Here is a 26,826-nt window from a genome sequence, read left to right as displayed (position 1 = left end):
AATGTGCTATTGGTGTTCCTCCTCCTCCCCTCCTCCCATCTCTCTACCGTTTATTTTGGCCTGTTACATCCTGATCCATTAGATGTACTGGCTTCTTCCACAACAGAAAAAAAAAACCTGTGTGAAAGAGGCCACGATGGCAGCTTATAATTCAAGCATCCTATACTGCTTTCTCGACACCTTCTCCTTGATAAAGCCTCACAAAGAGTTGTTTGGAGTCGTTAGATCTGGACTATGTGGTAGCCACAGTGGGGGAGCCGGTGATGTTGGTGATCCATATCTAACCTATCGTTGAGGGAACGTTTCATTGAGATAGTCTCGAACATGCAACGGAAAACCTATCTGCCAGTTTCTTAACATATGCTCGTAAGCTAGGCCTTTTACTGGTCCATAAAAAAGAGGGACCAACTAAATATGTTGATATCATTCCTGCCCATATCATCACATGTGGAGGATGATGCACCAATTCCAATGTGGATTTTCCTTGGACCAGAACACCACATTTCATGTCAGTGAGCTTCGATAGCTTGCACATTAACCCAAAAACAACACTTTTCCTTAAGACAGGGCAGTCGTGCAGGTGTCAAGCAAGACATCGTATCACTCTGTGTAGCATCAATCCTTGTCGACATCACTCAGTTCATTCACACATGGTGGACGTCAGGGTTTCAAGTGAAGATTTTTTTGTTTCATGGGGGTTTGCATGGTGGTTCATAATATGCTAAGTTCACTGGCCTTTTCTGAACTTTCTCGGCAACCAGTCAATCAACACAGCAGTGCACATGTTTCTTATCGTTTCCACTCTTCCACTGCACTTCTTGTCCTGAACACTTTGTTTCAAAAGCCTGTTTTTTCCCCACTTTAATGTCATCTGCCTTGAAGGTTTTTCCAAGCATTCCGTGATGGCTGTCCATGCTTGAGCAATCGATTGGCATGTGTGTCCTTTCATGCACCAAATGCAAGCAACCAACTTCACTTAAACACAAACAATTTGTGTCTTCCTTACCAGCTAATTTCCGGGCTCCCACATACCAGTGGAAGGGATGGAATGATAAATTTATTAATTTAGCAGATGCTAAAGTGACTATCAGGCCCCCCTGTACATGTGCTGTGTGATAAAAGTTTAAAATGACAAACTACATGTTTTGGTTGGACTCTATATGGAAGGAGGCAAGGAAATCCTTCTAAACAAGCATAGGCTTTTCTTCTTTTCCCCTTTCGATTGGGGGGGGTAGGCTCATATGCCCACCCCCCCCCCCTTCTCACTGGACCTGCTGGTGGAATCACTTCCTACAACTAATTTAATTGCTCTGCACTTTATCGAACATACCCACACATTCTCTATATAACCATCTGTAGTGAGGGGGAGTGGGGAAGGGGGAAGAGGGGGGAAATGAGCATTGAACAAGAATGGGGGAGGCGGGTTATGATAATTTACAGGATGTGCCTGATGCTTATAAATAGAGGTCGCAATATCGATGAAACAAGATAGAGCCCATCCCTCTGCCAAAAAGGGCCTACAGTACAGATTCAACCATGACGGTTCTACACCGATACCCCATTGCCCTTCCCAACCCCCCTTTGTTTGCACATTACAACATGCTTGTCAGGACAAGTCATCAGGGCCTCAAAAACCACCCGAGGGCCCGCCTCTTCATGGATAAGCAGTATTAAATCCATACACCAAAGTACAACAAGAGGCAGACGTCATAAAAAACAAGAAACCCACCTGAATTCTCCTCCTCGGTGAAACAAAGTTGGACTGTGAACACCTGTTTTATTTCAAGAGCAGAGATGTGTAAGTTCAATGTACAACACTTTATTGATTACATCACACAAGTCAAATGGGGGTTCAACATAACTGTTGGCATCGCAAACAGCATTAGTGCATTTAGGTGAGGTGGCTTAAATATTAATAATCAATAAAACAAATCTATTCCATGCCTAACGATTGCTACAATTGCGGGGCAGATAAAATTTTACCTTACTTACATGCTATTTCGATCAATATAGATATTTACTAAACAGCCAGTCAGTAGTTAGAGGGAGTTCAGCTCAATGCAAGGTTAGGTAAGAGCATCCCAGAGGCAGCAGCAGCAGAGAGCAGCCATACAGCCACTTAAAAAGGAATCTCCTGATGATCCACCTCCTCTCTGCTGGTCTCTCACCATGTACACTGCACGTAAAGACACACCCACACACACACACACACACACACACACACACACACACACACACACACACACACAATATTAAAATTTCTCTTGAGTACCCCATTGTCCTCCCCCGACCCCCCTTTCAATGGAACAATCGAACAATGGAAAAAATGTCCAATGGAACAAAGCAGGTATGAATTGTCAGGTATATGATTGCAAGAAGAGTTTGGAGGAAGTCAGGGAGGGGAAAAGGAATACAATCCTGAGTGTCACTTTTAAAATAATTCTGTAGAAATTTTTGCAGATAATTATATAATTTTTAAAATGTTTCAACATGCATAAACAATAGGCAGGTGAACAACAGGGTACTCGTATGATTACAGGCAGTCTAATGCTCAGGAAACATCGAGAGGCAACTCGGATCCATTGATTTGAAAGAAGCAGATTCATCCACAGTTTAGATACCGGAACGAAACGAAAGATTATTATTGTTCCGGGGGGATTCAAACAATTTCAGATGAGGAAGGACTATACCTGCAGAGATCTAGCTTGTACACATTGTTTATTGCAACTGGAAGTAGATGAACTCATTTGTGGTTGTAAACCGGTCTTTTGTACCCTTACCGATGGGGTGATGGGTATTGTTGTGCAAGTCCAAAGTGAACCGTTTGCACAATAATATACACACAGAAGACAGACCAACAACTGGGCTTGGTATCCTCGGGTCCCCACCCCCAAAAGGTATTTGCTTTCTTCTCAGAAACGATACACACAATTCCGATGAAACTTCACGACATCCTTTACCCGTAATGTACCAAAATTTATTCATAACATTTAATTTAAAAAAATTGAGGTCGAAGGGGTTCGACGAGGAGGTTGCCCTCTAAAATATTAGATTCGCTATATATGCTAGATATCCCTTTTTGTCGGGTTTCCGTCTGTCTGTCTGTGTGTGTGTGTATATATGTGTGTCTGCAACGCAAGGCTCCACAGCACGAACCAGCGAACCAATTTCGATGAAACTTTGCCAACAGGTGCCATATGGTCTGGGAATGTGCGCGTTTGAATTTCGTTGCCGAGCAACCACCCGTTGCTGTGCAGGGGCCGAAAAACCGCGTACAGTATTTTCAATACTTGTCCTTCAGTTTTGAATGTAGAGAAACGAGACTTCGGAATTAAACACTTCGAGATATTTCGAAAATTTTACTTGAGCCGATTTTTGATCGAGGTTTTATTTTTCAAATGGTAGTCCTTCAAAAATCGGGTGTCTATTTACCATCATTTTTTATGAGGGGCTTAGGAAAGTGGGCGGAGCTTAGGGAAAGTGGACATGGTTGATGAAAAGTGGACATGGTTGATGAAAAGTGGACATGGTTGATGAAAAGTGGACATGGTTGATGAAAAGTGGACATGGTTGATGAAAAGTGGACATGGTTGATGAAAAGTGGACATGGTTGATGAAAAGTGGACATGGTTGATGAAAAGTGGACATGGTTGATGAAAAGTGGACATGGTTGATGAAAAGTGGACATGGTTGATGAAAAGTGGACATGGTTGATGAAAAGTGGACATGGTTGATGAAAAGTGGACATGGTTGATGAAAAGTGGACATGGTTGATGAAAAGTGGACATGGTTGATGAAAAGTGGACATGGTTGATGAAAAGTGGACATGGTTGATGAAAAGTGGACATGGTTGATGAGAAGTGGACATGGTTGATGAGAAGTGGACATGGTTGATGAGAAGTGGACATGGTTGATGAGAAGTGGACATGGTTGATGAAAAGTGGACATGGTTGATGAAAAGTGGACATGGTTGATGAAAAGTGGACATGGTTGATGAAAAGTGGACATGGTTGATGAAAAGTGGACATGGTTGATGAAAAGTGGACATGGTTGATGAAAAGTGGACATGGTTGATGAAAAGTGGGAGTGGCGTAGGAAAGTGGGAGTGGCGTAGGAAAGTGGGAGTGGCGTAGGAAAGTGGGAGTGGCGTAGGAAAGTGGGAGTGGCGTAGGAAAGTGGGAGTGGCGTAGGAAAGTGGGAGTGGCGTAGGAAAGTGGGAGTGGCGTAGGAAAGTGGGAGTGGCGTAGGGAGAAGGGGTGGGAGTGGCGTAGGAAAGTGGGAGTGGCGTAGGAAAGTGGGAGTGGCGTAGGAAAGTGGGAGTGGCGTAGGAAAGTGGGAGTGGGCGTGGGAAAGTGGGGAGTGGCGTAGGAGGGAGTGGGAGTGGCGTAGGAAAGTGGGAGTGGGCGTGGGAAAGTGGGAGTGGCGTAGGAAAGTGGGAGTGGCGTGGGGAAAGGGGGTGGGGGTGGCGTGCGCGCACACACACACACACACACAGCGTCGGAAAGTGGGGTCGGCGTGGAAAGAGACCGAGAGTCGTGAAAGGCGGGTGGCCGGCCGGAAAGGTGGGGTGGCGGGCGGAGAAAGAGATGGAGGTGGCGTGAGAAGGGCGGAGTCGGCGTGAGAAGGTGGGGGAGTGAGCGAGAGAGACAGCGAGCGAGAGGGCGGGGTGGCGGGAAAGTGGGGTGGCGTGGGGAAAAGTGTGGGGGTGGCGTGAGAAAGGTGGGTGGCGTGAGAAAGGTGGGGTGGCGGCGAGAAAGGGTGGGGGTGGGCGAGAGGGGGTGGGGTGGCGTGGGGAAGGGTGGGGTGGCGGTAGGAAAAGTGGGGTGGCGTGGGGAAAGAGAGTGGGAGTGAGCGAGAAGGTGGAGTGAGCGAGAGAGACGGGAGTCGGCGGCCAGGCGGGGTGAGCGGTAGGAAAATGGGGAGTAGTAGGAAAGTGGGGTGACAGAAAGGTGGGAGGTGGCGTGTGAGAGGCTTAGGGTGGGCGGCGGGAAAAGTGGGGTGGCGTGGGGAAAAGTGGGAGGTGGCGTCGGGAAAGTGGGGTGGCGTGAGAAGAAATGGGGTGGCGTGGGAAAAGTGGGGGTAGCGGGAAAAGTGGGAGTGGCGTGAGAAAAGTGCGGTGGCGTGAGAAGAGTCGGGGAGGTAGGCGGCGAGAAAGTGGGGTGGCGTGGGGAGAGAGACGGAGTGAGCGAGAAAGAGACGGGAGTGAGCGGTAGGGAAAAGTCGAGATGGCGTGAAAATGGGAGTGGCGTGCTGGAAAAGTGGGGTGCGTGAAAGAGTGCGGGAGTGAGCGGCGGAAAGAGTGGGAGTAGGCGTGCTGAGAAGGGTGGGAGTGGCGGTAAAGGAGAAAGTGAGACGCGTGGGGAAAACGGGGTGGCGGTGAGAAGGAGTGGGAGTGAGCGTGGGGAAAAAGTCGGGACGGCATGGTGGGGTAAATGAGAAAAAGGTGCGGATCGGCCGGTAGGAGAAAGTGGGGTGTAGGCGATAAGGAGAAGAATAGAGGTGGCGTGAGAAGAGTGCGAGATGGCCTCCAGAAAGAGTCGATTGAGCGATAAAAGGAGAAAAGTGCGGAATGGCGTGAGAAAGGTGGAGTGGGCGTCGGGAAAAATCAGGGTGCGGCGACCAAGGAGGAAAAGTGGGGGAGTGCGCGTGGGAGAAAATGGGGTATAGTAAGTGGGAGGTGGCGGTAGGAAAGGTGCGGATGGCGCGGGAAAGGTGGGGTGGCGGCGGGCGTCGAAGATCGGCGTGGGAAGGATGGGGTGACGTGGGGAGGAGTGGGGAGTGGCGTGTGAGAAGGTGGGGGTGGCGTGGGGAAAAGTGGGGTGGGCGTGGGGAAAGGGGGTGGGGGTCGGCGTGCGCGTGGGGTGGGGGTGGGGAAGGGTGGGGGTGCGCGACAGGGAGAAGGAGTGAGATGGCGTGCGCGCACGGGGTCGGCGTGGGGGGGGTGGGGTGAGCGAGAAAGGTGGGGTGGGCGTGCGCGAGAAAGGTGGGGTGGCGTGAGAAGGAGAGAGACGGGGTGGGGGGGGGAAAGACGGAGCGAGCGAGAAGGAGTGAGTCGGCGAGAGAGAGAGAGAGAGACGGAGAGAGGTGGGGGTGGCGTGGGGAGGAAAGAGAGTCGGTCGGCGTGGGGAGAGACGGAGTCGGCGTGGGGGGGGTGGGGTCGGCGTGGGGAAAGTGGGGTGGCGTGGGGAAAAGTGGGGTGGCGTGGGGAGGGAGTCGGGGTGGGCGTGGGGGGGGTGGGGTGGCGTGGAAGGTGGGAGTGAGCGTGGGGAAGGGTGGGGTGGGCGTGAGAGGTGGGGTGGCGGTAGGAAGGGTGGGGTGGCGTGAGAAGGACGGGGTGGCGTGGGGGGTGGGGTGGCGTGGAAGGGTGCGGGAGTGGCGTAGGAGAGGTGGGGTGGGCGTGGAAGAGTGGGGTGGCGTGGGAAAATTCGGGGTGGGCGGTAGGAGGGTAGAATTGAGCGTGAGAAGGTGGGATGGCGTGGGGAAAGTGGGGTGGCGTGGGGAAGGGGGTGGGGTGGCGTGGGGAAAGGTGGGGTGGCGGGGGGGGGGGGTGGCGTGGGGTGGGGTAGGCGTGAGAAAGGGGGTGGGGTAGGCAGAAGGAGTAGGGTGGGGGGGGGGGGGGTGGTGGGGAAAGGTGGGGGGTGGCGTGGGGGGAGGTGGGGTGGGGGGGGGGGGGGTGGGGTGGCGGTGGGGGGGGGGGTGGCGTGCGCGCGTGGGGGGGTCGGCGTGAGAAGGTGGGGGTGGGCGTGGGGGGGTGGGGGGTGGTGGTGGGGGTGGAGTAGGCAGGGAGAGACGGAGTGAGCGAGAGAGAGAGATGGTAGCCGGAGAAAGGGGGTGGGGTGGCGGGAAAGTGGGGTGGCGGCGAGAGACGGATCGGCGGGAAAGTGGGGTGGGGGGGGGGGGGTGGGGTGTGCGTGGGGAGGTGGGGTGGCGTGGGGAGAGGGTGGGGGTGGCGTGGGGAGAAGGGGGGTGGGTGGCGTGGGGAAAGAGTGGGAGTGGCGTGGGGGGTGGGGTGCGCGTGCAGGCAGGAAGGTGGGGTAGGCAGAGAGAGTGGGAGTGAGCGTCGGGAAAGGTGGGGTGGCGCGTGGGGGGGGTGGAGTCGGCGGCGGGAAAGTGGGGTGGCGTGGGAAAGTGGGGTGGCGTGGGGAGGGGTGGGGTGGCGTGGGAAAGGTGGAGGTGGCGTGAGAAGAGAGTGGGGTAGGCGGGAAAGTGGGGTGGCGTGGGGAAAGTGGGGTGGCGTGGGGGGGGTGGGGGGTGGCGTGGGGAAGGGTGGGGTGGCGTGGGGAAAGTGGGGTAGGCGTGGGGGGGTGGGGTGGCGTGGTGGGGTGGCGTCGGGGAGGGAGGTGGGGTGGCGGCAGGGAAAGTGGGGGTGGCGTGGGGGGGGTGGGGTGAGCGAGAGGGAGGGAGTGAGGGCGTGCGCGTGGGGTGGCGTCGTGGGGAAGGGGGTGGGGGGATGGCGTGGGGAAAGGGGTGGGGGTGGTAGGAAGGTGGGGTGGCGTGGGGAGAGGTGGGGTGGCGTGGGGGGGGGTGGGGTGAGCGAGAGGGGGTGGGGTGGCGTGGGGAGAGAGGTGGGGTGGCGTGGGGAAGGTGGGGTGGGCGTGGGGAGAAAGTGGGGTGGCGGTAGGGAAAGTGGGGTGGGCGTGGGGAAAGTGGGGTGGGCGTGGGGGGTGGGGTGGCGTGAGAAGGTGGGGTGACGTAGGAAAGTGGGGTGGCGTGGGGAGAGAGGTGGGGTGGCGTGGTGGGGTGGGCGTGGGGAGAGAGTGGGGTGGGCGTGGGAAAGTGGGAGTGGCGTGGAAGTGGATGGCGTAGGAAAGTGGGAGTGGCGTAGGAAGAGATGGGGTAGTAGGAAAGTGGGGTGACTGGGGAAAGTGGGGGGTGGCGTGGGGAGAGAGTAGGTGGGCGTGGGGAGAGAGTGGGAGTGAGCGTAGGAGAGAGTGGGGTGGCGTGGGGAAAGTGGGGTAGGCGTAGGAAGGAGGCAAGGATGGCGTAAGAGTGAGTGACAGAAGGTATACAAGGTGGCGTAGGAGTGTGTCGGTCAAAACAAGAGCATTGACAGCAGTTTATCGGGTTTTCCGTGTGTGTGTGTGTGTGTGTGTGTGTGTGTGTGTGTGTGTGTGTGTGTGTGTGTGTGTGTGTGTGTGTGTGTGTGTGTGTGTGTGTGTGTGTGTGTGTGTGTGTGTGTGTGTGTGTGTGTGTGTGTGTGTGTGTGTAACATGAGGCTCCACAGCATAAACCAGCAAACCGATTATTTTTCAAATGGTAGTCCTTCAAAAATAGGGTGTCTATTTACCGTCATTTTTTATGAGGAGTGCCAGTTGGCAAAATACGCAATAGGAAAAATCTTGCCAGGCAGAGGAACAATTGTATGTGAACCAATACGTCTTGGCAATGAATCTTCGTCGGTGGATCGGTCAGAATGAAAAGCATCGTATCCAGCGCTTTGATCCTAGCGAATCCCTCGTCGCCTACCGGCTTGTGCATTTGCTTTCTTTTCTGAAACCACACACACAATTTCGATGAAACTTGACCACAACCTTTATCACCCGTGATGTACCAAGGTTTGTTCATGTCATTAGAAAAAACATCAATTGATATTTACTTTCTTCTCCATTATATAACACTGAACAACAAATTTCAAAAAAATTTTTTTACTGGAGATGTGTAAAGTGATTAAGACTAATTTGGGTACGCTGATTTCAAAAATCATAACCGTTTTGCTGTATCACGTCAGGATTTTCAGGAACAGAAATATTCCCATTGCCTAGAAGTCAGGATTTCAATGAAATTTACATATGTCTTTAACATGTCTATTTCGTACAATTGTTGTTTACTTGTGTTATATTTCTTTCTTTCAGATAAAGATGAGTAGGCGTTCCTGTACCAATCATCCTGACAACTTCTGTTATGTCTGTGGTCGGTATACCAAAAAAGATCAACAGCGAAGTATATCTACAGCAGTGAAAATGAAGGCCGCCTACTTTCACTACTTCGGGTGTAAGGTGGGGGACCAAGAACAGAGCTGGGCACCACACATCTGCTGCACAAGCTGTCACACAACCTTGACTCAGTGGTTGGTGGGCAAGCGCGCGAGCATGCCATTTGCGGTGCCCATGATATGGCGTGAGCCGCAGAATCATCATGATTGTTATTTCTGCTGCACAAGCATCGCCGGTTTCAACAAGAAGAATAAAGGTCACATCAAGTACGCTGACTGCGTCTCTGCTCGTAAACCTGTGCCTCATGATGACGAGAACCCCGTTCCAACACCTCCAGCTGATCAGAACATAGCTGTAAGCAGTGGTGAAGAGGATGGTGATGATGAACCTTTTGAACCCGACACTCAAGAATCACACCTTCTGAACCAGGGAGACTTAAATGATCTTGTAAGAGATCTCTCGCTGTCAAAGGCGAAGGCAGAGCTGCTTGGATCAAGGCTGCAGCAGTGGAATCTACTTGAACCTAACACCAAGATATCCTTGTTCAGAGCACGTCACAGAGACATGGCTGAGTTCTTTGAGATGGAAGACACGATGACATTCTGCAGTGACATCAACGGTCTGTTGAAAGAACTTGGGTGTGATCACGATCCTGCAGACTGGCGCCTCTTCATCGACTCGGGGAAGAACAGCTTGAAGGCTGTTTTGCTCCACAATGGCAACGAGAAACCATCAGTCCCACTGGCTCACACGTTCGGCATGACAGAGACCTATGAGACTATGCGGCAGCTGCTTGATTCAATCAAGTACAATGACTTCAACTGGCACATCTGCGGAGACTTGAAAGTGGTGGCGCTGTTGTTAGGGCTGCAGTCAGGCTACACGAAATACATGTGCTTCCTTTGTCTCTGGGATAGCAGAGACGACAAGAATCACTGGACGAAGAAAGATTGGGAAGAGCGAAAAGAGCATGTACCTGGTCGACACAACGTGAAGCATGTCGCCCTTGTCGACCCAGCCAAGGTTTTCCTTCCACCACTCCACATAAAGCTCGGCTTGATGAAAAGTTTTGTACGTGCAATGGATCTGAATGGGCGTGGGTTTTTATACCTCAAGGAAAAGTTTGGCAACACCTTGTCGGAGGCCAAGATCAAGGCTGGTGTCTTTGTTGGACCGCAAATCCGACAGATTATGAAGGACGAAACTTTTCCGACAACTCTAAACCCCAAAGAGCTGGCAGCGTGGAGGAGCTTCAAAGCTGTGACGGACAACTTCTTGGGGAACGAGCGCGCGGACAACTATGAAGAAATAGTGCAGCAGCTGCTGGAGTCCTTCAGGAAACTTGGCTCCAGGATGTCCCTGAAAATCCATTTCCTACACCAGCACCTGAACTTCTTCCCTGACAACTTGGGAGCAGTCTCGGACGAGCACGGCGAGCGATTCCACCAAGAGATTTCACTCATGGAGACGTGTTACCAAGGGCGGCACAACCCGAACATGATGGGCGATTTCACCTGGTTCCTGCATCGTGAAACTGACACAGAGCAGCACAAACGCAAAGCCAAAGTCCTAAAGCATTTTTAATTCCATTCTAGTGGAGTTTTTCTGTAATTTCTATAATTTTGAAGCATTCATGATGAAATAAATGAATTTTTGTAAATTTCATTGAAATCCTGACTTCTAGGCAATGGGAATATTTCTGTTACTGAAAATCCTGACGTGATACAGCAAAACGGTTATGATTTTTGAAATCAACGTACCCAAATTAGTCTAAATCACTTTACACATCTCCAGTAAAAAAATTTTGTTGTTCAGTGTAATTTGTGGGTCATCCATGCCTTGCAGTGGTTGCCTGATTATCTTATCTAGCCACTACTTGGTGAGCACCCAGGGGTATTGCCCCTATGTTTAATATCCTCTGTGAGGTTCTTTGTCATCATTCCTGTAGGTCCAGCCATCACTGTCACAATTTTGGCATTCTTCAGCTTCCAGGATCTTCACATTTCATTCTTGCGATTTTGGTGTTTGGTCATTTTCTTGATTTCTGCATCGTTTAGTCCAAAATCACTGTTATTAACATCTCAATCAGCAATGCCTTCTTCTCTTTTTGCACCTAAGTATGATATGTGGTCGCAACGCTTTGTTTTCGATGTTCACGCTCGATAGGATCATTAGGTTGTATGTGAGCGGGAGGTACTGTTGCGAATCTGGAAGCCATGAGCACACAGACATTCAGGTTCCTATAGCTCAGTTATTTCGATAAGTGAATGTGGATAGATAGCTCCCTTTCCCTAGTCTAATGGGTGAATAAATGTACATGCGCTGTGCGTTATTTTGATAGTTAGGGTTTTGTTTTATTTTTACACTACCATCAACGCCAGCATCATCTTCCCCTCGCTCTGCTCGACGCCATTGTCTATGTGTGTTCGATCACGTACGGGGGTGGAGATTTCCATCACCTCAGATCGAGACTCTGCCCAGAAGGGCAGGGGCGTGCCCCTTGTCCAACCAAGAACCTCATCACCTCAGATCGAGACTCCGCCCAGAAGGGCAGGGGTGTGCACCTTGTCCAACCAGGAACCTCATCACCTCAGATCGAGACTCCGCCAAGAAGGGCAGGGGCGTGCCCCTTGTCCAACCAGGAACCTCATCACCTCAGATCGAGACTCCGCCCAGAAGGGCAGGGGCATGCCCCTTGTCCAACCAGGAACCTCATCACCTCAGACCGAGACTCCGCCAAGAAGGGCAGGGGCGTGCCCCTTGTCCAACCAGGAAGCTCAGCACCTCAGGTTGGCTCCGCCTTAGTCAGATAGAGTGTTCGGCCCCAGCCAATCGGAAGGCCGCGACGAGTCGTCCGAGAACGGACCGTCAAATGAGGAGGTGAGTGGCGAAAAAATGAGGTCTCACGTCTGAGCACAAAAGTAGGGGTGGTCTGGACGAGGAGAGGGAGAGACGGTTTGCTCATGGCAGCAGCATTCGCGAGTTCGGAGGATCGTGTACGAGACATCCCTGGTGGGAGAGGGCGTTTCAGTCCAGGCAGTTTCGAACCTGGCATCCAGGGCCAGTGAGTGGTCGTCGATGAGGGCCCTGCAGACGGTCGTGGTTGCGGGTTCGAGTCCCATCCCCCCAAGATCGCGAAGACCACACGAGGTGGACAGGTCCGAGACAGGCCTCAATAAAGAACGCTTTGGGTCCGATTATTTTGTGTGCGTGTTTGTGCCTGGTGCCAGTCCAATAAGTAGGAAATTGTATCAGTGCCATGCTGTATATATGTGCTTCCTATATTCGGATAACTCTGCCCTTACGTGCTCCCATCATTTCCCTATTGTTTAATAAATATCCCCATTCGTGAAATGCATCAGCTCGTTCGTGTCCTTTCCTCCATTGGCTTAGCATGCTGCGTGTTGGAAAATTAGCAAGGCCGTTGTGCCGCCGTAAGGGGACATCTGGACCGACGGGACTTTAGTGACTGTTCGCTCGGGTCACACACGGTTAGAGTACGCGAGCGGCTCGTCCGTACGGGTGCCGTCGAGGGTGTGGAGACTTGGTAAATCGCCACGTGGATCTCTATGTATTTTGAAAAGTTGGCAAATAACCCTGTACCACGTGGTAGAAATATTGACGCTTCACGGTCTGTTAAGGGACCCGTACTTCTCGGAGTTTTCCGAAAAAGTACGATCTAAATTCCGGGTGATCGGCGGAGTCGACTCTTTGGCTCCATCTAGCGCTTGTGCTCGCAGCCGATGCCCGGCCCACAACAGTACTTCCATGATTTCAGTGATTACTTTTGGTTCATGGTACCACTAATTTTCTGGAACTGGGATATCAAAGTTTTTGCAGATGTGCCAGCGGATTACTTTACAAACACTGTTGTGTCATTGTGTGTACAGTTGTTTGGACATGAGTTTGTTTTGTGTACGTGTTCGGTCATTAAGCATAATATATCACTAACCCCACCTTTCTCTTTTTTTTTTTTTTTTTTTTTCATTCTCTCTCCCTCCCCCTCCCTCCCACAGTGTATCGCAATGTTTGGTGAGGCATAGCACTCCCCACCGCCCCCCACCTAGCTTCCCCTCCCTCTCCCCTCCCCCCTCTCTCTCTCTCTCTCTCTCACCCCCCTCTTTCTCTCTCCCCCCCTTAATATCACCATCAGTATAGTGACGGGTTGTTTTTGTAAGTATAATAATACAAGTACAGAATAGCAAGAGTCAGAACAATTCCCTCCTATCTCCCTTTGGGAGGGTGAAGTATTAAAATAGTATTTTGAAGAATGAATGAAGGTGATATTTAGGACAGGAAGGAAAGATGATTCACATCAAGTTTTGCCAACAATGACACCAATTGCAAACTTCTCTCCCACCCACCCCTACCCACCAAAAACACGAAACAACTGGTTGCTTAAGTTGGCATTGAAGTTTGTTGTAAACCAAAATGAAAACCGGCAATATTTAATGAAAGAATGGCAATTTTTTTTTTTAAGCATTTCATGTTTACAGCATTATTTTTTGCAATCTTGAAGTTGCAGAGGTAAATTTTTATATTGGAAAAAGCTGGTCCTCTTACCCCCTAGCTCATAAAATCAATGGAGAGGGTTCAAGAAAAGGCAGGGCGGGCAGTGTACCACCGTGCTGTCTCTAATGTGAAACCCTGAATCCATCCCCACCCCTCTCCTCACTCATTATCTCTCGGCATCGTGAGCTTTTACTTAACAATGTCAGAACATTCCTAGGCTGACGTCAGCAACTTCATTACACTGGATTATTCAAAGACACAAAGGCAGTATTTTGCTCTCAAAGGTTTCTCTCCAACGAGCCTCAAAAGCTAAAAAGAAAAAAAAATTATCCTTCGTTGAAGGGTTTTGAGACCACCTTTGTTCTTGGTAGACATAACGTCTGTTTCTCTGGATTACTTTACTATTTCACTCGACGTCAAACAGTTCCTCAACTCAACAAAGGGAAGCTGGGGCTACATTTAATCTAGGAGACATTTAAAATAAATAGATAAATAAAACAACAAAAGGTCAGCTACCTGGAACATGAACTTCATTTAGTTGAGTGTCACATCCCTTTTTTTTTTCTTTTTTTTTTTTAGGTTCCTCCAAATGTTAGACATCATAACAGCATACTTTGTCGTGAAATGTCCTCTCTTGGAATCATTGGATGTAATTGAGCACAAGAGATCAGAACATAGTCTAAAATTAGCATTTCCCAAACACCTACGACATGCTTGCATGTATTAACGGGCATAACATTTACTACTACGACAAATCAATAACCATTGCAGCTTTGTTTGAAAATATTGTAACGTGGAAAGTGGAGGGGTAGGGGGAGGATTCATAGCTAGACTATAGTAAGTGTAACACGGCTTATGTGTTTTGAGTAGGTTAGATTGCCATGTAACAGACCTGTCAGAGGAAGTCGTTTTGTTTAATGTGGCACGATGGCGACAGCATATGTAATTTATAGACAGGGTAGTCAGGGTTAAAAAAAAAAAAAAAAAACGGTATGCACAAGTACCTCCTGTTTGCAGGTAAGGCCAGGTGAAGACTTCCCACCACAAAAAAGTCTTCAAAAAAGCAGCCCCCCCCAAATATATCTACTTTTTCAACAATCCTCTTGAAGAAGTCCTTTCATTCAAGCTTCTGGGTCTCACTATCTGCCATAATCTTTCCTGGGAAAGCCACATCTCCAAGCTGGCCTCCAAAGCCAGTCGCCATCTCGGCATCCTCCATCGTAGAAAGTCCTTCCTCAGCCCACCTGAGCTCCAGACCACATACAAAGCTTTAATCCGCAGCCTGACTGAGTACTGCTCTCCCCTCTGGGCTGGTACTCCCACCTCACACCTTTCTCGGCTTCACGCTGTACAAGACCAAGGCATTTAGGAATATTGGTATCTCCAGTGATGAAGCCGAGTCTTTGGGTCTCACCACAGGCAGGTCGGTGGTCTTTGTCTTCTACCGTCTCCTCTCCTGCCTCACTCCCCTGCTCTGTCTGTGATCTGTTCTCCCCATATTTCCACAGGGTGCTCAAGGTTCACCAGCAACCCCCTTCTCGTGAAACTACCAAAATAAAGAATCAGTGTTCACTTTCACTCTGTCATTCCTCTTTTTTTCCCCCCCACCTCTGGAACAAGCTCACACACTCTTTTCAATCCCACTCTTCCCTCCAGGACTTCAATGAAGCAGTTCACCACCATCGCTTATCTTCCCCCATCAAAAACCTCGATCTTTTTGACCCCCGTTAATCCACCCCTTACGAACCTTCTTCAAATTCCCTGCTTTCCTTCCTGGAAGACCCTGCAGTACCATCTTGTGGTGTACCCCCACCCTATCCCTCTCCCTTCCACAGATCTCCTAATGTCTCTCTTCCCTATTGTTTTGTGCTTCCCTCTCTCACCCCTCTTGTCTCTTGCTCCTTTTGTTATACATTCTGTGTGTTAGCTCTTATACGAGCCTCGACATTGTATACAAAAATATATTTTTTAAGCGAGTGTGTGCCAACCATGGTGGCGTAATGCTCTGTAGGGCCCGGAAATTGGAAATGGATTTATTTTTATTGGGGCCATCCATGGGTGGGATGTCCCAGGGGACTCCTCCAAGAAGTACGAGGAGGGGCAGAGAGAAAGGGCACAAGAGCTCTCGGTGTGCAGCAAGAAGCGCCTCGAGAAAGGATGGAGGGTCACGAGGGCTGGTTCAGGGTGTTGATCGTCACTAGCTGGTCTCATGACTGACTTACTTTGTCGTTGGCTCCCTGCATAGCTGGCTCTCGTAGTCATTTTTTGTACAAGTGTGATCTGTGGTGCCTAGTGTGTTAGATTTTATTTATTATTTAATTGCATACAAGTTTGAGTGTCCCCATTTCCCTTTGTGTGTCTTTTGATCCACATGGTTTGTTCTGAAATGCCCGTCTCATCCACCTTTTCCCACACATTCATCTATCTATAATTCCAGCAATGTGTGTGTCTGTGTGTGTCTGTGTGTGTCTGTGTGTGTCTGTGTGTGTCTGTGTGTGTCTGCTGTTTCTCGACAACCACTGGTCCGATCCAATTGAAACTTGCCAGCTATATTGCTGGGGACCTGAGGATGTGCCTTTTCAAGGTTTGATATTAATCGGACAAGTGTTTCCCAAGTTATGGCCATTTATTTACCAAACCAATGACAAGACACGTTGCTGCGGCCATTTATTTACCAAACCAATGACAAGACACGTTGCTGCGTAGGCGCGGCTGCGTAGGCCGGTGCGCGGCCGGCCGACGATGACGTCACGGGCCATGCCGGTTACGATGGGGGAAGGGCGCCTTAATTCCCGTGGCGTAGGAGTGGCAATGGTCAATAGCAGCGAATGTCATGGCAAGCAAAGACAGGGTGGTAAACTTGATTTTAATTAACTCTGTGTGCAAGTATAACAGCAGTTGTTACTTCAATGCAAGTGATAATTCGTGGAATGCATGTGAACATTCCGAAGGGGCACGCACCACTTCTGGAAAGTGATGACTTACTGTATTGTAATAATTTCTCGATTTCTTATGCGCATTTATTGATAAACACAATGCCCCAATCCAGTCGTCGTTTACGAGAGTGAAGGAACGGCCTGTGAGTTTGTTTGAAAGTTTTGTTTTTTTTGGGTTTGCACGTACGGCCACGCGAGAGCGAAGGAACAGCCTGTGTGGTTGTCGTTTCCGGCTCGCGGTTTGAAAGTTTTTTTTTTGGTTTGCACGTACGGCCACGCACGTACGGGCACACATACGGCCACGCGAGAGCGAAGGAACAGCCTGTGTAGTGTGGTTGTCGTTTCTGACTCGAGGTTTGAAAGTTTTTTTTTTTTTTGTTTTTTGGGGGTTTGCACGTATGGCCACGCAAGAGCGAAGGAACGGCCTGTGTGGTTGTTTCTGGCACGCGGTTTGAAAGTTTTATTTTTTTTGCACATACGGGCACGCACGTACGGGCATACACGTACTAGTTATAAATAAATCTTCAACAAGGAAAGGAGCGTGTTCGTTCCATCTGCTTCCTGTATGTGTGCCATCAATTTTGGCTCATTTGGGCGACCTTGGAGATCATTAAAGTTGGAGAACAACTGAACGTAGTAGGATAGAAACCAATTAGATGTTTCCTGGGACAAACTATCGTGGCACTGAGGCATATCACGTTGGTAAGCCTCAGATGTGACAATATGTCTGAACTGGATGTGACAAGTTGCCAAATATAGTCGATTCCAATTAAGAGGAATACAAAATGAAGCAATCACAATAAAGCACGATTCAAAAACAAACTCTTTACCCCAATCAAACATATGCACCAATGAATCAACAGATTATCGGCAGATCCTTGAGTACCTAAACCTAAAGGCCTTCGGACACATGACAGAGAAACTTGGGGAAATGACAAGACATTAAAAGATCCTTGGTGAAACCTCGTTAAGTTGTGCAGGATCACCCTGCTTTGAGTTCAGCCCTGCAAAGCATCCCGGTGTTAAGACGACAGGAGAAACAAATAGGTGAGTTGGACGTGGCGTCGGCTGGACAGGACATGGCTTCCACTTGCGAGCTCCCAATTCCAGCGGTCTCCGAGCATCAGGCAAGTTCTCCCCAGAGTTTGTGATTGTCTCTGCTTTTTATCACCTCACCCACCAATGATTCGAGCCCCTCCTCTCCCCATTTGCTCAAGGCCCGGCTAATGGGTGGGGTGAACCTCTTCTCTGACCCTTCACTCAATTCTGCCACGACCTCCAAAGCATGAAAGGGGGTAGAGGGTGGCGACGATGTTTACCGCCTAAACTCATACCTCTGCCAATGCTAAAAAAAAGACATTTATGGCAGATAAGAGGGATAAAGACATTAAATAAAGGCTGGCAGGAATGAGGATTTTTAGGCACACACAATGGGGAAGGTTTGACGACAAACTATACAAATTAATGAGGCAAATCGGAAATCGCATTTAATTACTTCACGATTATTCTAAAACACTCATTAAGGAAAGATCTGCTCAATTTTGCACATTATTAACCCATGGGAGCCATTACCATAACACTTTTTGTAGCCGTGTATTTCTGCTATTAGAAAAACTTTAAAAACCTTGGTTAAAATCATGTCTTGGTCACACTGACCACTGAAAGATGGCAAAAATTGGGACAGAAAACCCCTCTTACCAACTTCTGCTACACATGAAGTCAGTTATTTATATCATGGGTACTTTGGATTTGCAAATCAATTTTCCCCAAGGAGGAAGAGAATTACACATGTTTACATGTGTTTACACATGCTGAGGTTTATCATGGAGTACGGTAGTACTTCATGCAGAGGGGATGATAAGAAAACAAAATGGCCGCCCATTCAAATGTGTACACAATGATAGGCTTATAAACTACTATAGAGTAAAGTCATACGTTTTATTCGAGCATTTTCTGAACTACCAAAACGTAAACTGATGCCAGAATACATCAATAAAGTACCACAATGGGAGATCGCTAAAACACCAAGTTGTACTCCTTCTTCTCCTCTTAAAAACAATGTAAAACTGTAGCCCGACCTACCTCAATAACTGCTGAAGCCATGATGGTGATTCCACAGCGAGGAAGTTACTTTGTTTCTGGGCTAGTGCATGCAACCCAAAATTAAAAAAAATTATAAAACATTAATCTTTTTATTTGGGAAATAAATCAAACGTAAACGTGGACTCAACCAAACCAGGCCAGGATTGTGGGAGGGGGGAAGATGGACAGTTCCATTCCAAAAGCGATACACATCCAAACCATCCCCCAAATCAAATGAAACACGTACTAAAACAATTTATTAACATGGTTTGACTTAATCCATTCCAAATCAACAAAATATATAAAACATTAAGCATTTTGACTTTTAAAAATTGCAGAATCAAGAAAAACAACATTAAAAAACCAAAGCAAGTAAAAACAGATTAAATTTAACAAAAAAACATCTTAACCAAACAAGGTCGGAATGACACCTGAGGATGCCACAATACGACACAACAATCCTCTTCTGGTTTAGCATCACAATATCTTTTGACGATGTTCCATCACAATCCCACAAAAAAAGTAAAATGTCAAAGACAACTCGATACTTATTAGCCTGAGGAAGCCGGCTGTGAAGCTGGTGAAATGTCGCTTGAGACCGGATCTGCTCTTGCTTATTGCTCAAATTAGCGGAAGAGATCTAGTTTTACCTTTGGTTGGAGATCTAGTTTTACCTTTACCTTTTACCTTTGGTTTGGTTGGTTGCCTTCTTAAAAAAAAAATGAAAGATATATATATATATATATATATATATATATATATATATATATATATATATATATATATATATATATATATATAGTTAGGATTTATAGCGATTACAGTCTTTACAAACGCGAGTCTCTGAAATACATTTTCTGTTTGGGGCATATTCACATAAATATTATGATCACCTGTCACGATAGTGAAAGCAGTTTCATATTCAGTTGCCCATTTGCTATTCGGTAAGCCTCATGCTTTGTTACCTCCACCACTGAAGGTGTACGGAGGTTATGTTTTCACCCTTATTCGCCTGTCTGTCTGTGAGCAGGATATCTCAAGTAGTTACGGACGGATTCGGATGAAGCTTGGTGACAGGTTGGGTGTGTGACAAGGACGAATTGACTCGCTTTTGGTGAAGATTCTCCTGGGAGACAAACCAGATCAACCCAAGCCTGTTTGTCCCAATGTTAAGGTTCTTGGTGGTGGGGGTGGGGAGGGGGGGGGATGTACCTCCTGACAGAATCCTCTGGATATGATCCCATTTCTATTCTCAATCCTGCAGAACATGCAATCCCTTCACATCCCATTAGGCGACATAGCTTACCCTGAGGTTTTGGAGCTTCCATTGCATAGCCTTGGGGGTAACCAGGTTGAGGGTATCCTCCTTGAGGTGGATAACCTTGGGGATATCCTTGGTTGTATCCTTGAGGATAACCTTGAGGAACAGGATAAGGCCCAGAAGGGGCTGGATAGGAACCTTGGGGTTGTGGTGGGTAAGGGTATGGTCCTTGAGGAGGATATGAAGGGCCAGAGGGTGGGCCAGGATATGGGGGAGGGGCAGTGGGGTTCATATTTTAAGTTCAAAAGCTGTTGGAATTGGGAAGAGACAAGAAGAAGATGAAGAAGAAAAAAATAGTTCAAACTGATATCAGATACAACTTTCCATATCAAAACAAAGAGCATGTTATTGAGCATGTATGAACAGACGGCAAATAGCCAAGAATATTATGTTATTGATGAAACTGTGAACTTGGACATACATGTGCAGCTTGGGATACAGCACAGGATGCCAAAGAGATGAGGAATTTGAAACAACCAAATAACCACTGCAACCATGAAATGAGAAATGAGTACAAGGAAGAAAAAAAAAATGTAACATTCATCGATACGACATGAAGTCTGACGTCAGAGAAGAGATCAATACAAAACTATACTGGCACTCGGAGGAGGGCATACCTCCGCCAGGCTGAACAATTTAGGTTTGTATCCCACTGATAGGCCAGATCTGGATCCGAACCTGAACGAAAATCGAATCGGCTTGTTGTTGTCGCCTAACCAACTCATCCACAGCGTTTTGTCATTACTCGTCCACAGAGTTTTGTCATATCATGATGCGTGTCGTTTTTGGTTCCATCTCTCAATGATGAAGAATCACGTAGAGAATTGAAAAATTCTCAAATCCAGATGTTCACCAAACTCTAATCTATTCTTCCTTGTCACACACCCAAACAGTCCACCAAGTTTCATCCAAATCCATCCACGAATTTGAGATATCCTGTTGACAGACAGACAGAGACATGTGCGAAAACATAACCTCCGTCCACCGTCGGTGGTGGAGGTAATAATAATAACCCCCTACCTCCCCCACCTACTCTCCCCCCCCCCACCTCCTACCCACACAATCACTGAAGGCTCACAACAGGAGTATTGTGGATCCACTGGTCCAACAGCTTAATAAAGCATCACAAAGGTATACAAGTGACTTGGACATAGGAGGAGGCCATTCGGCAGGTCAGGTCAGGTATGGGAGCATGTGCCAGAACAGCGCGTCGCTGCGTCCACTTTCCGCCGGTACTCCAGGGGCCTCCGTCTGGCCATCCCCCAGGCAGATGCCAGGCCCATCCCCATCTCCTTGAGATGATGGTCAACCTGCTGCAACCATGAGGCACGTGGTCGGCCCACTGGCCTCCTCCACTCATGAGACTCCCTCGCTGAGAGAATCTGGTGAGCAGGATCAGCGTCAGGAAAACGAGCCACATGTCCATACAGCCGCAGCTGACGCTCACGGACTATGCAGGTAACAAATCTCATCCGAGTCTCTCTCAGCAACCGCTCGTTGGACACAAAATCCGACCAGCGATAGCCAAGGATTCTCCGAAGAGACCTGGTACCAAAGGAATTAAGTCTCCGTCTCAGATCCTTGGTCAAAGTCCAAGTCTCGCACCCATAGAGCAAGACTGGAAGTACCAAGGACCTGAAGACTCGGACTTTCGTCCTCCCGCACAGGTACCGGCAGCGCCACACCCCATGATCCAGTGAATCCATGACTCCCCAGGCCCGACCCAGACGTCTATTGACCTCCGGCTCACAACCTGCGGAGACATGAATATCACTGCCAAGGTAAGTGAATCTATCCACGACCTCAACATCCTCACCACAAACAGACACAGACAGGACAGCAGCATCCAAGATGTCACCGAAAGCCTGGATCTTTGTTTTGACCCAAGAAATCCGTAATCCCAACGGCTCCGACTCCTCATTCAGCACCTCGAGGGCCCCCAAGAGGATGTCTAAAGTCTCCGCAAAGATGACTGCATCATCTGCAAAATCAAGGTCCGAGATCTTGACATTGCCAAACGATGCACCGCAACTTGATCTCTCCGACATCCTCCCAAAAATCCAGTCCATACAAGTGCTGAAAAGTGTGGGGGCAAGTACACATCCCTGACGAACTCCAGTAACAACTGGAAATAAGTCAGAGGCGGTACCACCACACTTCACAGCACTCTCAGTACCAGAGTAGAGTTCAGACATCAGATCGATCAGTTTCGGTGGCACCCCACGAAGACCAAGAATCCTCCAGAGGACATCCCGATTCACTGAATCGAACGCTTTACAGAGATCAACATAGGATATCGGCAACCTCAATTCAATCCATCAGATTATCTACTTAAAGGAAAATGGGAGAGGTGGGGTAGTGTGGGGGAGAACAATGGGGCAGGTAGGTACAGGGACCTTTGGACATGATCGTCTCACAAATATCATAATGACTGCACACGTATACAACAACTCATCCATGTGTAAGACACAACCAATAGTCTTGCGATTATCTATGTACCTGTCTATCCCCAATGCCTCTCGGTGCCCATTTCATTCCAATAGAAACAATAACAATGAAAAGAGCAATCAGAGATTGCAAACCCTCGCCAGGACTTCTTTTGAGTGGTGTATTTTTGTAGGTTTTAGGGTAAATCCGATATGGCTGCCAAACCATGTGACCAATGACAACATATGTGTGAACCTTTTGTTCCTCATGGACAGGCAGGCTGTCATACGTGTAAAGTTTCGCCTCGATCTGTTCAGCCATTTCGGAGAAGGTTTAAAAAAAAAAAAAACAATATGGCTGCCGAATCATGTGACCGACGACGGCATGATTTTTTTTTCTGTGGACCATTTCATCCCGAGATGACCCTTAAACTTTTTCATACTGATTGGATGTGGCGTTCTACGTATGCAATGATGACGTCATAACGAGGGCACCTATGACCTTATTTCTTTTAAAAATCACTTCTTCTCAACGAGGAGTATTTGCTATATGCCAAGTTTCAATTTTTTCCTTGGTGTGGTTTCAGAGATACAGAGGTCCAAAGTTTTTCCAATATGACTGCCACACCACGCGACTTATGACGTCATAATTATCATTGAAACATTTGACACGAGTCGTCGCACCAAAGGTGAAAATTTCGTCTCAATCGGACAAGCGGTTGCGGAGAAAAAAAAACACAAAAATTCTGTGTGGACAAACACAGACGGACGAACCCAAATGCAACACCCTCTCCGAATCCTTCGGTGAGGGTAAACATCTCCATCAAACGTCCTTTGTCATCGCCTCCTAATGTATAAAGTCCTGTCTCGCACAATCGTTTCACATAGCTGAGTCCATCAAAGCCAGGACTCGATCTAAGTATCCCTACACTGAAGCATCCCTATGGCAGCTTTGTCCTTCAAACGTGGTGACCAAAACTGTGCACCATATTGCAGATGTGGAATTTCTCCACATTCCTGTACAGTGTAAACAACTACCTTTTCATGCACTACTTATCCTCCCATAAATACAACCTAAAACCCTGTTTTACCTCGAGTTACCTGGCATTGTCCTGTCGGCTTACCTCCTATACCTTATTACCACCCCCAGATCCTTCTCCTGCCTGACATGCTCCAACGTTGCCCCTTGTATCATGTAAATCTATCTTCATTATTCTTCCCCATCCCAGCACCTTACATTCCTTTATGTTAAACTACATCTCCCAATCCATGAGATCAATCACAGCCCATCACCACCATCTCTGATATCTACCTTGCCTGCACCCAACTTTTGAGTCATCTGTAAATTTAGAGAACACACTCTGAACCCCACCATCGAAATCATTGATGCAAGTGGTTCGCGGGCACCAGCAGTGACCACTATTTTCGTTATGTCTGTCTGTCTGTTTGTGACTCTCTCCAGAGCATAGCTCCGTGACGTTTGATGCGATCTTGAAGAAACTTGGACACAAGTTAGATATCATGGTCTAGTTGTGTCTTTTTGTATGAGGGGCATCCCACGCCCCTTGTGGGCGGAGCCACGCCCACTTGAACTTTTTTAATTTATTTTTATTTTTTTCTCGCAATTTCATTTCCTGGAAGCTGTGCGTAATGTCCACAAGTAAAACATATAAAAATCCAATTTGATTTGGTCAATTTTGACCGAAGAGATAGGTTTTTACGGTAGGGCTTCCTCAAAAGCTTCCACTAACTCAATTGTACCTATCGTGGAATTGTTCAATAATGCCCGCGAACCATCGTCGCCTCCCGGCTTGTAGATCTTTACGATAATTCATGCATCAGTGTTCGTGTTTGTTTCGCTGATACTCCGACAGTTCTGGCCTGATTACATGCAGACCTGCTACATAGGATCAGCATGACCCCAATTAATGTATCGGGGTGTTTTTATCTTTACCGATGGCCTTGGGGGGGGGGGGGCCAGGAATGCAAATGTGTATCGTGCAGCGCCGCCTCCAGGTAGGAGAGGGTATTACAAGTCACCACCATTTACAGTGCAGTATTCCTGTCTCCCTGTTTTCTCGTGCAGTGAGGTGTTTTGTTTTACCTATACACCACCCAAATAAAAGGTATGCATCAGAAGAACGTGCTCTGTGTCTGGAACAAGATCGCCCCGGAGAGGCGACTCTTCTGCTAGTATGAATAATGGTCACGGGACCAATAATTTAGTTGACAAACCAGAAAAAAAAACCACTAATAAAAGGAGAGATTGGCAAGCTACACATGGAAACCGAGCACAGTGAGGTCAACGAACACACCGAGCAGCAATGACGATCGAACTCAAAACAATCAAGCAAAACGGTCGTTTTTACCAACTTGAACTAATTACACAGCTTGCTCATCATATTGCTGCCCCCGCCCCCGTCCATAATATTGCTGCCCTTGCCCCTCGCCCATCATATTGCTGCCCTTGCCCCTCGCCCATCATATTGCTGCCCCTCGCCCATCATATTGCTGCCCTTGCCCCTCGCCCATCATATTGCTGCCCTTGCCCCTCGCCCATCATATTGCTGCCCCCGCCCATCATATTGCTGCCCTTGCCCCTCGCCCATAATATTGCTGCCCCCGCCCCGCGCCCATCATATTGCTACCCCGCCCCCGCCCATCATATTGCTGCCCCTGCCCCCGCCCATCATATTGCTTCCCCGCCCCCACCCATCATATTGCTGCCCCCGCCCCCGCCCATCATATTGCTGCCCTTGCCCCTCGCCCATAATATTGCTGCCCCCGCCCCCACCCATCATATTGCTGCCCTTGCCCCTCACCCATCATATTGCTGCCCTTGCCCCTCGCCCATCATTTTGCTGCCCTTGCCCCTCGCCCATCATATTGCTGCCCGCACCCCCCGCCCATCATATTGCTGCCCGCACCCCCGCCCATCATATTGCTGCCCGCACCCCCGCCCATCATATTTCTGCCCGCACCCCCGCCCATCATATTTCTGCCCCCGCACCCCCGCCCATCATATTGCTGCCCCGTCCCCCGCCCATCATATTGCTGCCCCCGCCCCCCGCCCATCATATTGCTGCCCCGCCCCCGCCCATCATATTGCTGCCCTCGCCCCCGCCCATCATATTGCTGCCCTTGCCCCTCGCCCATCATATTGCTGCCCCCGCCCCTCGCCCGTAATATTGCTGCCCCCGCCCCCGCCCATCATATTGCTGCCCCCGCCCCCACCCATCATATTGCTGCCCCCGCCCATCATATTGCTGCCCCCGCCCCCACCCATCATATTGCTGCCCCCGCCCCACCCATCATATTGCTGCCCCCGCCCCCGCCCATCATATTGCTGCCCGTGCCCCTCGCCCATCATATTGCTGCCCCCGCCCATCATATTGCTGCCCTTGCCCCTCGCCCATCATATTGCTGCCCCCGCCCATCATATTGCTGCCCCCGCCCCCTGCCCATCATATTGCTGCCCGTGCCCCTCGCCCATCATATTGCTGCCCGTGCCCCTCGCCCATCATATTGCTGCCCCCGCCCATCATATTGCTGCCCCCGCCCCTCGCCCATCATATTGCTGCCCGCGCCCCCTTCACTCGGCCACAATCACGTGACCCCTTTGGTTTCCCTCAAGTGGCCAAAGAACGTGCGCGCAGTCACAGCCACAGCAACACGGACACGAAACGGGAAATAGGAAACAATGACGACGATAAACCGGGAAGAAAGAAAAACAATCTACGTCGAGCTGTGGACACGACGATAAAACAAATAATTAAATGGGGGGGAAGGAAATTCAAGGAGAGCATTCGCCACAGGGAAAACAGATCGGACGACGGTGAAAACGGTCCAAGGAACGCGATAGTAATCACAATCATAACAATAATAATAATAATCATAACAATAACCATAATAATACCAATCGTCGATTGTTAGTGTTACCCACCTTAATACTGAGGTAAACACAGAATGAAAGCGTGAAGTGATGCCGGGAATGATGGCGCCACGAAATGGAAGAGGAGACAAGAATGAGGAAGAAGACGAACGTTCCCCGAGTCACTGAGACCTCTGGAACGGTTCGATCGGTGGTTCACCGCGGGGGAAAACCCGACAACCCGGACAAGGGGAATATATATATATCAAACCGAGAGGAACTGCTGCGTGAATCGTGATGACGCAGCGGAAATGACGTCACGAATCCGTCACCGGAATAAACCCGCGTGTTGCAACGTTGCCGCGCGCAAGGTGTCCTTAAATTCCTTGTGCAACTTTGAACGTTTATAACTTTTGACGCGCACATCATCGGAAGAATCTGTAAATTGAGCATCGAAGCGGAATTCATCGAGTTTTTAGCCGACACGGTTCAAATGTTCTCGCCTTCAACGTAACAGCCGCCATGTTTCGTGATACATCGGTCGATCCGATGTTCATACCTGTTGAAAACATTCCCCGCTTGCCAAGCTATCTACCCTGGGTTCGAATCCCGACCCAGGTGCTTCACAGGCACGGTGATTCATCAATGAGTGCGCCGTCCCCCTCGGATGGACGTTAAAGATCCCACGGGGTCCTTCATGAAGAAGAGGCGAGCTATCGCCGGCACCCTGAACACGTCACAAAAT

At 48.9% G+C, this 26,826-nt stretch overlaps 1 long non-coding RNA gene across 1 annotated transcript; it reads right to left on the bottom strand.

Moving 5' to 3' along the window:
• Window positions 1-1,803: 1,803 nt before the first annotated feature.
• On the bottom strand, window positions 1,804-26,398 carry LOC147013586 (uncharacterized). Its single transcript, XR_015051379.1, has 3 exons — window positions 26,154-26,398; window positions 19,770-20,032; window positions 1,804-2,176 (listed from the first exon to the last, which is right to left on the bottom strand). It is a non-coding gene; the product is annotated as an uncharacterized LOC147013586 (long non-coding RNA).
• Window positions 26,399-26,826: the final 428 nt, after the last annotated feature.

This window comes from Eptatretus burgeri, chromosome 14, assembly GCF_056783735.1.
Source record: "Eptatretus burgeri isolate ZD-2024b chromosome 14, Ebu_testis_v1, whole genome shotgun sequence".
NCBI classification, from domain to species: Eukaryota; Metazoa; Chordata; class Myxini; order Myxiniformes; family Myxinidae; genus Eptatretus; species Eptatretus burgeri.
This window is presented reverse-complemented; position numbering and strand designations above follow the sequence as displayed.